This window comes from Thermobia domestica, chromosome 8 (assembly GCF_964235325.1).
Source record: "Thermobia domestica chromosome 8, izTheDome1.hap1.1, whole genome shotgun sequence".
NCBI classification, from domain to species: domain Eukaryota; kingdom Metazoa; phylum Arthropoda; class Insecta; order Zygentoma; family Lepismatidae; genus Thermobia; species Thermobia domestica.
In genome coordinates, this window is record NC_137461.1 from 269,864,578 (window position 1) to 269,878,849 (window position 14,272).

At 35.2% G+C, this 14,272-nt stretch overlaps 1 protein-coding gene across 1 annotated transcript in view; it reads left to right on the forward strand.

Moving 5' to 3' along the window:
- The first annotated feature begins 1,476 nt into the window (after positions 1 to 1,476).
- The window catches only part of LOC145692018 (X-linked interleukin-1 receptor accessory protein-like 2), a 121,443-nt gene continuing 108,647 nt past the window's right edge, over positions 1,477 to 14,272 (forward strand). The window contains exon 1 of the mRNA XM_081767318.1: positions 1,477 to 1,575. The gene's annotated coding sequence lies outside the window, so the exon portion shown is untranslated. The remainder of the gene's footprint in view (positions 1,576 to 14,272) is intronic.

The following is a 14,272-nucleotide window of genomic DNA, read 5'->3' on the forward strand; positions in this document are numbered from 1 at the left end:
GATATCTGGTTCTACTGTGTGACTTTCCATTTATCCGCAGTCATTAGTGGCAATTGTTCCGTCGGTTTTCTTTAATACAAAAGAACAAGGTTGACAGTCTTTGTTAAATTCGTAGACGCTCTTATACATGTGTCGAATGTTTTTATTTATTTACTACTTAAATGGCTACTTATGAGGATTTGTCTTCTAACGTGGCCACTAGAACAAGCAACGAGTCGCTTGGCATAGTGGCTAGCACGCTTGACTTCGGTTCTTGTGGTTCCGGGTTCAATTCCCGGTGAGTGTACGGTTGAAAAACCAAAGTGGTTCGGATTCCACTGTAATCACTAGATCCACATCACATGTCACTTTCAAGATTATGTTTACATGAGAAATATTGTAGGATTGCAAGACAGCTACAAGATTCATGCAGCGTGGCAACCTAGCTTGAGAAAAGTTACTTTCGTATTATGTTGTCTCAGTACTTATGAATGTCAATGTTATACGTATCCTACTATTCTAAGACAAATGAAAAAAAAAGTAAAAAGAACGAAAATGGACCGACATTCGATTCGGTGTCAAAATGCTTTGCTGATTTTAGCTTTTCCCTCTACTCACTGATCCACGGGCATTTCGTTGAAATAGCTTTCTACTTCATGCCATATTTGAGCTTTTCTAGCCGTTACGTCTTGTTTCAAGCCTCAACAGAAGATTTTCAACGAACTTTAAAAAGTTCGTTACTGAATGCTCTGTCTGCGTGTATGTCTGTCTGTTATTTGCGAATTTTTTAAAATTTTCAGCCTCCATTCGATAGAGCATCAAACACTGTCTGAGAAAAATGATGGAATTTTTCGCGTCACTCTTACCGTTCCCGCGATAGTGGTCAAAATTCCGATTTTGGGATATTTCAAGGACCATATATCTCGGGAATTTTATGCCATAAAGAGGTGATATTTTGTAAATTTTTTAATTTTGAGCCCTCCATTTCGAGCACTATAATGATTAATTTCCATTTTACGTGTTCATCATAAAATTCACCAACTAAATCTGTTTGTATGTTAAACACGGACATTGTTTTTATTGCTTTTACTATTTCAAGATCTTTCTTTGTTTTTAAACGGAACACAATATAAATATCGTGCAAATATATATCAATACAACATAATATATATTTGTAATTATTATTATACTATTTTCTACATCCATTTGTAATGTTTGTTATCTTCGTAAAACAACAAGAATGTATCAACAGAACTCTTAAACAAAACATGTGGAGAAAAAAATAGTACTCAAGGATATTATAAATGGATAGATATATTACAAGAATTGTTTAATGAGTATAATAATAAAGCACATAGAACAATTGTTATAAAGCCTGTAGAAGTTAATAAGAAAAATATTAATTGTTATTTTTAGTTCGTTTTGACAATGCTCTTGAAGCATTCTGAACTGATTTATGTTTGTTTCTATATTTGCACATAAAATCTTGATTACAGAAGCTAGTATATGTTTGGAGGAGTGTTTTTCTTTTCTTTCTTCAGTAAAATTAGGAAATAAGTACAAAAGAAATAATAATGTGTGATAGCAACAAGTGAGGTAAGTCAGAAAAAAACACAATATTGAAATAGTTATACAGTAACAGACTAAGAAAAACTTTAATTGTTAATCCTTCTACTTACTAATTACTATTTAAAATGTATATTTATTGATAGTAATAATAAATTGTGATAAATTATGTAAATTGGGTCGCCATTTTAGCAACTGCCAGGAATATCCCTACAAATGTCAAAAACGAAATTTTACTTAAAATAGAAATTGATATTTATCAACGAACTTTGGGACCGCGGTGGCTCAGTGGTAGAGCGTTCATCTCTAGTGTTTGGGGTCCCGGGTTCAATCTCAGCCACCACCAAGTGAACTTTGTGGTGGACAAACAGTGTGCGTGGGTGTTCTTTGGGTTCTCCGGTTTCCTCCCACTTTCTACATTCCACTATTTCATTCATTACTCATCATCACCGTTTCCTTTAGCCTAACCGCCATAATCGTGGGACGTAAAACTCAAACATTTCATTTCATTTTTTTTCAACAAACTTTAGAAGTTCGTTACTGAGTTCTCAGTGTGTGTGCGTGTGTCTGTTATTTGCGTTTTTTTTTTTTTTTTCAATTTTGAGCCCTTCATTCGATAAAGAATCAAAAACTATCTTAGAAAGTGATGAATTTTTTTTTACGTCACTCTTACTGTTCTCGAGATATAAGCCAAAAAAGGTCGAATTTCGACAGAGTTAAGGAGCCATATCTCGGGAGCCGTAAGTCATAGAGAGACGTTATTTTGCGAATTTTTGCGAGAAACAGAAGAAGGTGCGGATAAAAAGATATACTTTTGCATCTAGGAACAATCACATGTTATCCTTCCCGCTTCATATATCCATTATCTATAAGTTCGTTCCCGCTTCATATATCCTTTCTTTGTAAGTTCGTTTTAGCAATGCTCTTGAAGTATTCTCAACTGGTTATTTTTTACCAATAGTAACCAGAATTATCGTAAACCTGTCAAAATTATAATCTAGAAGATATGTTCCACGTTCGCCTTTGAGCATTTAAGAACCTCTATTGCTATTATTTAAAAAAAAACAACATAATTACTCATAATTGAAAATACACCGTAAAATTATTACTAAACAATTTTCAAAAAGCATAGAAATTATGTCGTTAAATATGGAAATAAAGCTGTGTATTGATTAGGTTAATGTTTACTCAAAGCAAAATATGCAGTATATATGAGCATTTTAAAAAGAAAAGGAAAAAAATATGTAATGAACATTTTATGACAGCTGATTTAGATTAATTCATAATATTTTGAATATTTGTCGCTTTAAATTAATTTTAAATAGTTCTGTTATTGTAAAATTTGGAATGAAATAAATTTTATATTTTCTTATAAGGTTGTAACGAGATGTAAACTAGTTTCTGAAATACCAAATCGTTATTTTCAATACACGCAAAGTCAAGATACATATCATATCAAAATTCTGATAATAATCTTGCATACTTTCTGTACATATTAAAAGATACATCACTACCAGTAGTGGATCTGGAAGGTAAAAATTGGGGGGGGGGGAACTAGAACCCAATATATGATAGTTATATATCATGAGTTTAGTATAAACTTTCAAAAATATATAAATAATAGCTTAAATTGTTTTTGTCACTCAAAAAACTGGTGGACTAGGCCCCCCGGCCCTGGCCTAGATCCGCCATTGATTACTACTTTACTTTAATATTGGTCATAAATAGAAATTACGTACTATTCCTATTTCATAATTCACACCTCATTACACAGAGAAAAATCCGTTCTCCGGATAGCGGTATATTGTACAAATATACGGAATCCTCTTGCTTACTCTAGAAATCAGTACGGAGCATACGTTATTCGTATACTACATAGGCACTGCCCTTAGATGTTACATCATGCCATTGCAGGATGTCTGACATCTAACAGTTTTCCGTATATCACATACATATACTTATGTTACCTTCGTCAGCTATATATTATGTACGTCCATTTGTATGTGAGATCCTGACCGCCAACATTGTTTCATACAGGAAGTACCTATAGATGGAACACTTATACAGAAAGTATTATAAAACATGCGTTTTCAGTTATACGTCTGCTGTACGTTAAGTCCAAAAACTACAGAAATTACAAATGTAACCTATCTTTTTAAGTACGCCACCTACATTTTTTTTCTCAGTGTACTTATAATTAAATACGAACTTCATTACTTATAATTACAATAACATAATTTAACATGGACTACTAAGCAAACATCTGTACCAGAATCAAAATACACTGAGAAACAAGTGGCGTACGTAAAAACGTAGGTTATAGGTGTAACTTCAATAGTTTTTGGACTTAACGTACAGCAAACGTATAACTGAAAAAGTAATATTTTATACATGCTTCTCGTACGAACGAAATAACTGTATATAGGTGGTTAGGATGTAACATACAGACGTAGTACATATGCGTGTGTAATATACGGAAAACTGTTATATGTCAGACATCTTGCAACGTCATGATGTAACATTTAAGGGGGAAATGGGCAGTGTGTATGTAGCACATGGATAAAGTGTGCTTCATACAGATTTCTGTAGTAAACATAATAAAGATTCCGTATATTTGTACAATATACCGCTGTCCGGATAACGGATTTTTCCTAGTATAGGAAGATAGTCAGATGTAAATATTTATTTTGTAAGCAACAGCAAAGAATCATTTTAAATCAAAGTACCCCTTAAACTGTACTTGTTCCGTTGATATTAATTTGCTGTGATTATATATGGAATAATAATTAACATTCTAAAGAACGAAACTGGTTTGAAGAATTTTATCAATACTATAATTTTGAAGTCACTGAGTTGGAAAAACAAAGTCACATTTTTATTCGCCAGACTCTTTCATTCTGCTAAGATATTAATAGTTGGAATACGTAGTAAAATATTGTGCAATGCTTGGAAATACAGTTATTTTATTCTGTGGAAAGAGGGACTAAAATAAAACCAGCCACAAATCATATTTCTTGCCATTACTATGCTCACAAAATTCCAACTTCTGTCAGTAAAAGTAATTTGAACTGCAAGATTAACAACTTACAAGACGTTATATTCAGGTTTATTTGATTGTTAAGAATCCTCAAACCCAAAATAAGGATTCAGCTTACGGTGATGATTAAGATTTAATAATCAACAAGCAGAATAAACAAGTTAAATCACTGATTAAAAAAATACTTTTTACACACACACACACACACACACACACATATATATATATATATATATATATATATATATATATATATATATATATATATATATATATATATATTTCAGAATCCTAAGGTACCTCTGCAACAATTTTTATAGAGGGAGTTTGTCTACGGGCATATAATCTGAAGTACTCACAAACAACGTCTATAAAAATTGTTGCGGAAGCACCGCAGGATTCTGAAACTTGGATATTTGGTTAGGACACATACTAATTCCTAACTGAAGTCTTGACCCGACTACGGCAGAATCCATAGTTTTGGAGCTATTGACCTTTAATGTTCATTTTTTCATGTTTTCGGCAGAATATAACTCCGAAAGTAAGCATTTGTGCACTCAGGTTGGTCTATACCTTTTATCTTACTTTGGTGTGAGGAATCGCCTCCCAAACGTTGTCGGTGTTGTTTTGAAACACCGTATATATATATATATATATATATATATATATATATATATATATATATATATATATATATACTTAATTATCTTACTTTTAATAAAATTAAGAAAACTAAGGTAATCTCAATCCCAGAAGTTCTTCAAATCAGGGTTGAAAAAAAAACATGTTTTTTTTTTTAAAAAAATCATAAAAAACGTTTTTTATGTTTAAAACATGTTTTTTTTTAAAAAAAACATTTTTAACGTTTAAAACAAAGTACTTTGTTTTAAACAAGAAAAAAACATGTTTAAAACGTTTATTTTGTTTAAAACAATAATCTACATAAGCATATATATTACATTTTTACACTCTTAGGTACTGCTTGCCATCTATATTCAACCGCTAGATCAAATTTCGGGAACTTCCCTAATCTCGATCCGCCCAAATGTTCAATTCCGGAGAAAAAATCGGGATTTTCCCGATCTCCGTTCACAGAATATGTAGTTTAGTTTTTTTGTGTTACGTTCTACTGGTCGTCTGCATTCTTCATCTTTAAACTCCCATTGACGCAACTGCTGTGTCAGGGCTTTAAACCTCAATGGCTCAGTCTTAAACCTCAAATTAAGGCTGGAAGATGGTTTTGGTACTAATTTATTCCTCAAAGATGCAACTTTCCTGGTGTGCATTTTATGTATGTGGGAGGAGGGTAAATATCGTGTTTTTTTTGTTTTGTTTTCAACAGTTTTTTGGGGGCCGTTCCCCCTCTTGGGGGATAGGTTCATAAAAATTGTTACATGAAGCAATGAAGTAGGTTACTACATGGTAATATCGTGTATTTGTACCAGGGTTGGCTGGTTTAAAACAAAAAAACGAAAAATGTTCCTAAAAGTGTAAGTGTTTGTAAAATCTTGATGAAAACACGTTCGTGGGTTATCACGTTTCACTCCCGTATATTATTCGTATTATATTCAGACCTAAACTCCCCATTCATTACTCAAAAAGATTATACTGCATAAGCAACTTTATATATATATATATATATATATATATATATATATATATATATATATATATATATATATATATAAGTTTATAAATGTTTGTTTTGTGATTTTTTTGTACTTGTTATTATTGTTTTTATTTAATTGCAATCAAAGAAAAATTCTAAATATTGTTTCGTTTCAATGTTTACTATTGATAAAATACATCGAAATGCCGTACTTTTTGTGTGTGTGGGGAGGGGGGGTCAGACCCCACGAGAGACATTTAGTGAAATGAGAAGTCTCTTTGCTATTTATTTATGTATAAATGAGTCTGAGCCAAAGTGGACTCAAATAATTCGTATCTTTATTCACTTTTCTTACTAATATGCAAATTAAGTCGTTGTATTTCTTTAATTTGGACCAATAAAAGTTGCTGTTAACTAACTCGAACTAAATCAGTTCTTCTGTACTCCGTAGTACTTTGAAATTGTCCATATGTAATTCTGTATAATGGTTTCACTTGTGCAACTGTAGTTATATTAAGAAGCATGTAAAGATCAGTACAACGTATTTTTATCAGGATTCCTTCGTGAGTGAGTCGGCAGACGTATCGCATTTGTGGCCAATTAGTCCTGGTTCCGAGTTCAAATGGAGGACAATTTCTCTCGGATGTAACTCGAGAAACGATTTTTATTCCGCTTTAAGCTTATGTGATCCCTTCCAGCATAACCCGGTAGTTGCATAATAACATCAAGGCGAAACAAACTTATTTCTGTCCATATATGATATGAATATATAGAGCAAATTATTTAAACCAAAAGAACCTGGTTTAAACCAAAAAAAACGGTTTTTTGTTTTTTCAATAAAAACCATGGTTTTTGCCAACCCTGATTTGTACTTCTTGCTTATTATGGGGAGCAGGGAGGGGACAAAGCCAATTTTTGGAGTTTCAGTTTTTTGACGTAAATTACATTTATTTTTACAACAAACATCAATAGCTCAGTCCTTAATTAAGCTAGAAAGGTGATTTGGAACCAAAGTATTTTTGAGAGATAAAGCTTTCCGTCACTTGCATTTTATGTTTATACGGGGTACGTATGTACGGCCGAGAGAGGGAGGATGAAGTTTTTTTTTCATCATTTTTTTTTCATCAGGTTTTGGCGGGTATTCCTCCCCTCTGTGTGGTACATCCATAAAAATTGGTATGTGAAGCAATGAAGTAGTCCCCTACATGATAGTAACCTGTATGTGTACTTGTTGTTTATAGAGGAAGAGGGGGTCAAATTTGGTTAATTTACATTTATTTTCGGGGCGGTCCCGTATAACACAAGATGGTGGTCTAGAAGCATAATTCTTGTTCGTATACATGATGTGTGCAGCAAAAATGATTTGCATATGGACGTGGTACTATAGTGGGGGAGGGGAGAATGTCTAATTCAATGAATGTTTTTCTGCGCATATTTTTTTTAAAAATATTTCCTACATAAAACGAATTCATTACGCAATGGCAGCAATGGCTACCATTTCTTATATTATTGTCACAAGTATGTGGCCTACACATTAGCATCATTTTGTCAGCGCAGGTAACTGCAAGGGTTGCCAGGGCCCCTCAAAGTCAATATTTTCATATTTTTAATGATTTTTTATGTCTGTTCTTTTTCTACGAATACGGCGGGAATTTCACGCATATTATCTCGTTGGAATTTGTGTTCTATAAGCTTTTCAATGGTGTATATCTCATGAAATGTTCAAATACTTCACTTGAACTTCTGTTGGTTTAGTTATAAGCACACTGATGTGCAGAATTTCGTTCAGTAATTGCTGTTATAATAAGAATATAACTCTGCTTGTAATTTACTCCATGCACAAACCCTGCGGAGGATGGGTTGTTTGTTAGAAAATTAAATTAGCTTCTTCAATCTGATATTTTAGTTGTTTTAAACATGTCCAACCAGCATCGAAAAAAAAACACGTTTAAAACAATTTGTTTAAAACGTTTAAAACAAACTGAATAAAACAACAGCCCTCGTTTTAAACATGTTTTAAACACTTGTTTTAAACATTTTGTTTTAAACATATCAACCCTGCTTCAAATCAGGGGCTCACACGCCATGGACGGCGCCAGAAGCGTTTGATGGGGTGGGTGGAAAGACGCGGCCGTAGTTGCTGGGTGGGAGGACAATGAAAATAAGAACCGGGCAATGTAGATTTTTTTGGACAATAATTAAGTTTCAATATTTATACTCTTTACTTAGCTAAGGCTCAGACCGAAATAGGAAAGGAACAAGGATGTGGAAAACAGCTCTCTTGGCTTTATAGAAGGTACACTCATGTCCAAAATTATTGTCGCATGTCTGTTGTAGGAACATAATTTGCTAATGAATTTGCCCGGTATTTCTTATAATGTTAGTATGTGTATAATCGACAAAGATATGTATGTGGCAAATTTCATGTCAAAAGAGCAGTAAATACGAACAATACAACGAAAATAGAACTTTCTTCTCTATTTAGCAACATATTGTTTTACTCATTCTAATTTTCGTATTTATACTTCTTTTCCTATAAAATTTACCACAAATATACATTTCTCGATTATACACAAAGTATCACTATTAAAAGTACCCTATAAAATCATTATGAACTTATGTTTTTACAAGAAGACAGTTATAGATATGCGACAATCATTTTGGACATGAATGTACAATTCCGGCATTCGCCTGGTGGCGAAGAAATGCAGGATTTAGGATGGGCTGTGGGAGTTCGTGGCTATATGCTCGACCTACGGAATTCCGCGTGGCAGACACACTACCTCTACTTCCAGTTTTTTTTTTTTTTTTTTTTTTAACATTAATAACGGTGTGTACTGTGTAGTCGAATTTCAAGACAGCTTTACCTCCTCTCCCTCCAAGAATGCACATGAATGCATAGAAATAAAAGAAGGTTCAAACAACACAGACAAATAGATAATACCCTACCTTTCGTTAATAACATAAAATACACAATAAGTAGGTAAAGTAAAACAAGGATAAAATAGGCTACTGCAAACATTTTTACCTTTGAAGGATTTATTACAAGAAAGTAAGAGACAAATATATATATATATATAAATCATTTATATTTTCTCTCGTATATTCTTAGTTTGTGCACATTATATTTTTTGAGGTGATCTCTATATGCAACAGCAAAGACCTATGTTACTAAAAGAATAGGGAAATTCAACAGCATGATTGTTTAATCATACCCCTTCCCGCTGGAGTCACTCCCTTCGCTCGCTCTCTCTATATATAGAGAGAGCGAGCGAGAGGAGTGACTCCAGCGGGCGGTAATCATACCTTACACAGAAATCTTTGAAACTGAAACTCAAGTTAGAAAAAAAATATATAAATTGGATAAAGAAGTAAATAACAATTAACAAAACTTCATCATGATTCACAGAAACAACCATGTATTTTAAACCATGAAGGGTTGATCACATGGTACGAACAAGCTTACAATAAACTTTTATACCTGTATTTTAATGAAGTGCAATGCGTCGATTTTTATGTCCAGCATCGAATGCGTTTACCGCATCTTCCTACAGCAATATTCATTACAAGTTTTCTTTCTAGTAAAAGGAAACAAAGATCGCTTAGGCAACTGTTTGCCATTCGATTTCTTAGATACGTTTTAACCCGTCTAAGACACGAGAAAGAACGTTCACATGGTGAACTAGATACAGGAGTGGTGACAGCAATTACGGCTAATTTGTGAATTTCATGAAAAGTAATTTTGAAACGATCCGTCACTTCAGTAAACTGAGAAACGGAGATCATTTTGCATTGTTTTTCCTGCTCATAACGTTTCAAAACTTTCGGGAGAAGCTTCAGTTCCACCTCTACACTATCAACATCACATCCATAATGACGTGCAAGTGGTTCAATTTTCTCAAATGAGAGGAAGAGTTCACTTTTAGGGTGAAGACTGCTTATCCCACTTAAAATCATTGTTCATTGCAGAGTTAAAACAGGGTCCTAGAACCTATTACATTACAATAATTAGTAATACCTATTGCTTTTGAAGTACAGGATGTCACCTTCATCATTTTACTTCTGTTGGGGTGGGCGGATGGGTGGGCAAGGCCGTTCATCGGATGGGCGGTTGCCCACCCCCGCCCACCCTTAGTGCCGTCCCTACCACACGCCTATTTCCATAGAGTGTAGTGTAATAGATTTCAGCTGCTCTTCCCGCTGAAGCCGTAGTCCTCTTGTTGGTCATGCGCTAAAGCTAAGTAACGTGAGTGGAGACTGTGGCGCCACCACTCAAAGCAGTTGAGTACCACGAACTACTCAAAGCAAAAAAGAATTAAATCATTCAGAGAGCATGATTTAAGATTTAGATTTCTGGGCTTTCGACATCTAAAGCCATCTAGCCCTTCACGATTTGAGGGATGACGTCCCTCGGCGAGCACACAATCCGGGGAAAGGGAAGGAAGAAAGGATTAGAGAAGGAAGGAAGCGACCATGGACCTATAAGTTAGGTACCATCCCGGCATTTACCTGGTGTGAATGAGGAAAACCCAGGGAAACCTCATTCAGGGTGGCTGTCCTGAAAAAGCGTGCTACACCGAGTGGCCACACCGGGAATCGAACCCGGGACCGTTCGCAACGAAGGCGAGAACGTTAGCGGCTATGCCAGAGAGCATGAGTCTGATAGAATTAGCCAATGATACACTTAGCTACTGCCAGTAGCAGACGATGCAGTTAGTTACAACTCTAGCCGGTAGTGTCGCAGTCACTTTTGTTGCATTGTGGGAACGATTTGAATTTCAATTAGGTATATAGGGATTGGTGCATCAGGGTGATCAGTGCCTATTCCCATGACAATGCCTACATTAAACATACAGAAATGTAAACATATACCTAGGAATTATGAATATAATCAGCCTATTTTTAATAATCATCGAATTTTCTGATTGAATAATTTTGTAAATATTTATCGCAATATTTATTATCCCATATATCCCAATACAATTAAAGATATCGAATATCTAGAATGCGATAATACTAAAATTATGTAAATTTATATAATTTCGAAGAATTTTCCAAAATATGTGTATTTCAATAGGTTAATATTCGATCATTAGTATCACTAGGCCCACATACAAACCCGTCAAATCATGACATAATTAACTAATTGATAAAAGAAAATTTGGAAACATGTTGTAACAAATTATGGCGATATTATATTTAAAAATAACACTGTAGTAAAGAATTAAAAATGGGATTCCTACTCTTTATTCGAAAATATCGCTTGTGTAAAATAATAACTATCAGTGTTCGTCAGTAGTTCAAACGTAGATAATTTTGTTAAGAAATTTAGACCCTTGAATATATTTCTTGATCCTTGAGAAACGTCGTTTCTTCGTTTGTGTGCAAGAGCCGTAGCTAAGGAGGGCCGAGCAGGGAGGTTACTAGGGATGGCCACAAAGTTTCGGTTCCGGCGGAACCGGTTCCGCGTGGAACCGGTTCTTGGAGATCCGATTTTCAGAACCGGTTCCAGACCTGGGTCCGAAAAACCGGTTCCGGAACCGGATCTTCTAGAACCGGATCCGTTCAGAGCCGAAAACCGGTTCCGCCAGGAACCGGTTCTGGCCATCCCTAGCGGTTACCCCCGGTGCTGATAGCAAGAGGACGCCGAACGAGTAACAAGAAAAATGTTGGAAATTGTAACGAATTTCTTGTCATGTAACGTTTTACTTCCTTTTACGTACTTCTTTCGTTACATTTATAGCTCACAGTTCGAATACTAAATATCAATCACCACTAAGAACTATTGATTACACAAACATGAAATTAAAATCATCACATGCACATCACCATTACCTTTTATTTTTCAAAATCTCCATTAATTATTTTTTTAGTTGTCATAGCAACCCGAAACAAACAACTATTCGTAAATACTGCTCCTACGATTACCCATTAATTATATAAAACATATTATCTAACTATCAACAACATATTATCTACTTTTTTCTTCTACTTCTTAACAACAGATTGTGCACTATTAAACACCTTTGCCCACAATAGCTACAAAAAAATGGAAGTAATTCACATGAAAATAACGCACAGATATACCGTACAATATCGTTGTAAAATGAGTAAACGAAGCGTCGTCCTATTAAATCAGTATTGGCGCCCTATTAAATCAATATTATAGTCGCTTTCCAAAGAAATAGATTTGTTAAAAATGTTCTTGCTCGCTATGCTCGAAATCCAAACGTTTCACTAAGAGTCACAACAAGTTTTTACTCTTACTTATATATATACTTATATATATTATAATTTCTTAATGACGATGTCATAGACCTATACAAGATGCCGAGTAATGACGATATAGGAGCGTTTTCAAAATCAGAAACGGTCAAAGTCTGAAATACGTGTTCGGCGTTTTGATGGTGATATTAAGTTTGCTTAGTTAATTCACGCATTCCTACGTAATGGGATTAATCACGATTCTGAGAATGAAGGTATGGAAATGAGAGGAGAGAAGAGATACACGCAAGCGCTGTTTGCGCCTGAATATTCAAATGAAGGTAAACAAGGGAAATAATAACATTTTCGAACTTGAAGCCGTTTAGAACAAGGGCTTATCTTTTTCACTGATCACTACCAGTGATTTTTTTTTATTCCATTGATATATGAAATGCTTCCAGCTTGAAAAAATTTATTGGGATCATTTCTCCATCAACTATTTGTATCACCAGAATGTTTTTGTGCATACATATGTATCTAGTTGTGTGATAAGAGGGGCATACTGAAAGTCGTGAGCAACATGTTTTCACAACCGTAACCTTTAGTTGTAAGTGAAACTAAGTATATCATCTGAATCTACAGATCTTTCTTTCCAGACATTGACGCTGTTTGTTGCTAGCACGTGACCACACGCACGATTTCCAAAATGGCGGGCAGCGATGTTACGTTTAGACAGCATGCTGTGATTGAATTCTTTGTTAAAGAGGACCAATGTACTTCTGAAATTCACCGTAGACTGCAGCGTGCCTATAGAGATAAGTGCATGAGTGCCAGCAGTGTTAAGGGAGGGTGAAACATTTTAAGGATGGACACGAGTATCGAAGATGAGCCTCGCAGCGGGCGCCCTCGAACGCCTCCACAGAACGCAACAAGGTAAGGGTTGATGAGCTGATTAGGGGAGATAGGCGTATCACTGTGAATGAAATCGCTGCAAAACTTGGTGTTGGACATAGTGCGGTGTAAGAAATGGTTCAGAGTTTTGGTTATCGGAAGGTTTGTGTCCATAGGGTCCCACGTTTATTAATCGAGGACCACAAATATCAGAGACTAACCATTGCCAGAAACCTTCTTCAGAGATTTTGAATGAAGGTGATGACTTCCGCTCGACAAGTATTGTGATTACAGATAAAAGCTGTTTACATCATTATGAATCTGAAACAATACGACAGAGTATGGAATGACATCACTTGAATTCGCCACCGAAGAAGAAAGCGAAGACAGTGCAATCGGTAGGGAAAGTTATGGCGAGCGCCTTCTGGGATGCACAGGGTTGCATTCTAGTTTACTTTCTTGAGCCTGGACAAACCATAAATTCTGTCCGCTACATCCAGACACTTTTGTAACTCCGTCCTACCTTGCGTGATAAACATCCTGGAAAGATCTTCCTTCAGCAGATTAATACGCGTTCGCATACTGCACGTGCCACTATGGAGCAGATCAGGAAATTTGGGTGGGAAACACTTCCACATCCTCCCTACAGCCCGACATGGCACCTTCCAACTACCATCTTTTCGTTTTTGTGAAGGAACAGATGCGAGGCCATCGCTACGAGACACTGGAAGATATTCGGCAAGCAATGCGTCAGTGTCTAAGGGCAGCTCGAACGGAATTCTATTGCAAGGGTTTTCCAAACTTGCAGAACGATGGGGAAAATGTGTGAATGAAAGGGGACTATGTGGAAAAATGAAAGAAAGGTCTGTAGATTGAGATGATATATTTGGTTTCACTTACAAATAAAGATTACGGTTGTGAAAAAATGTTGCTCACGACTTTCAGTATGTCCCACGTATTTTTACCTACCAACATGCATACAAGAG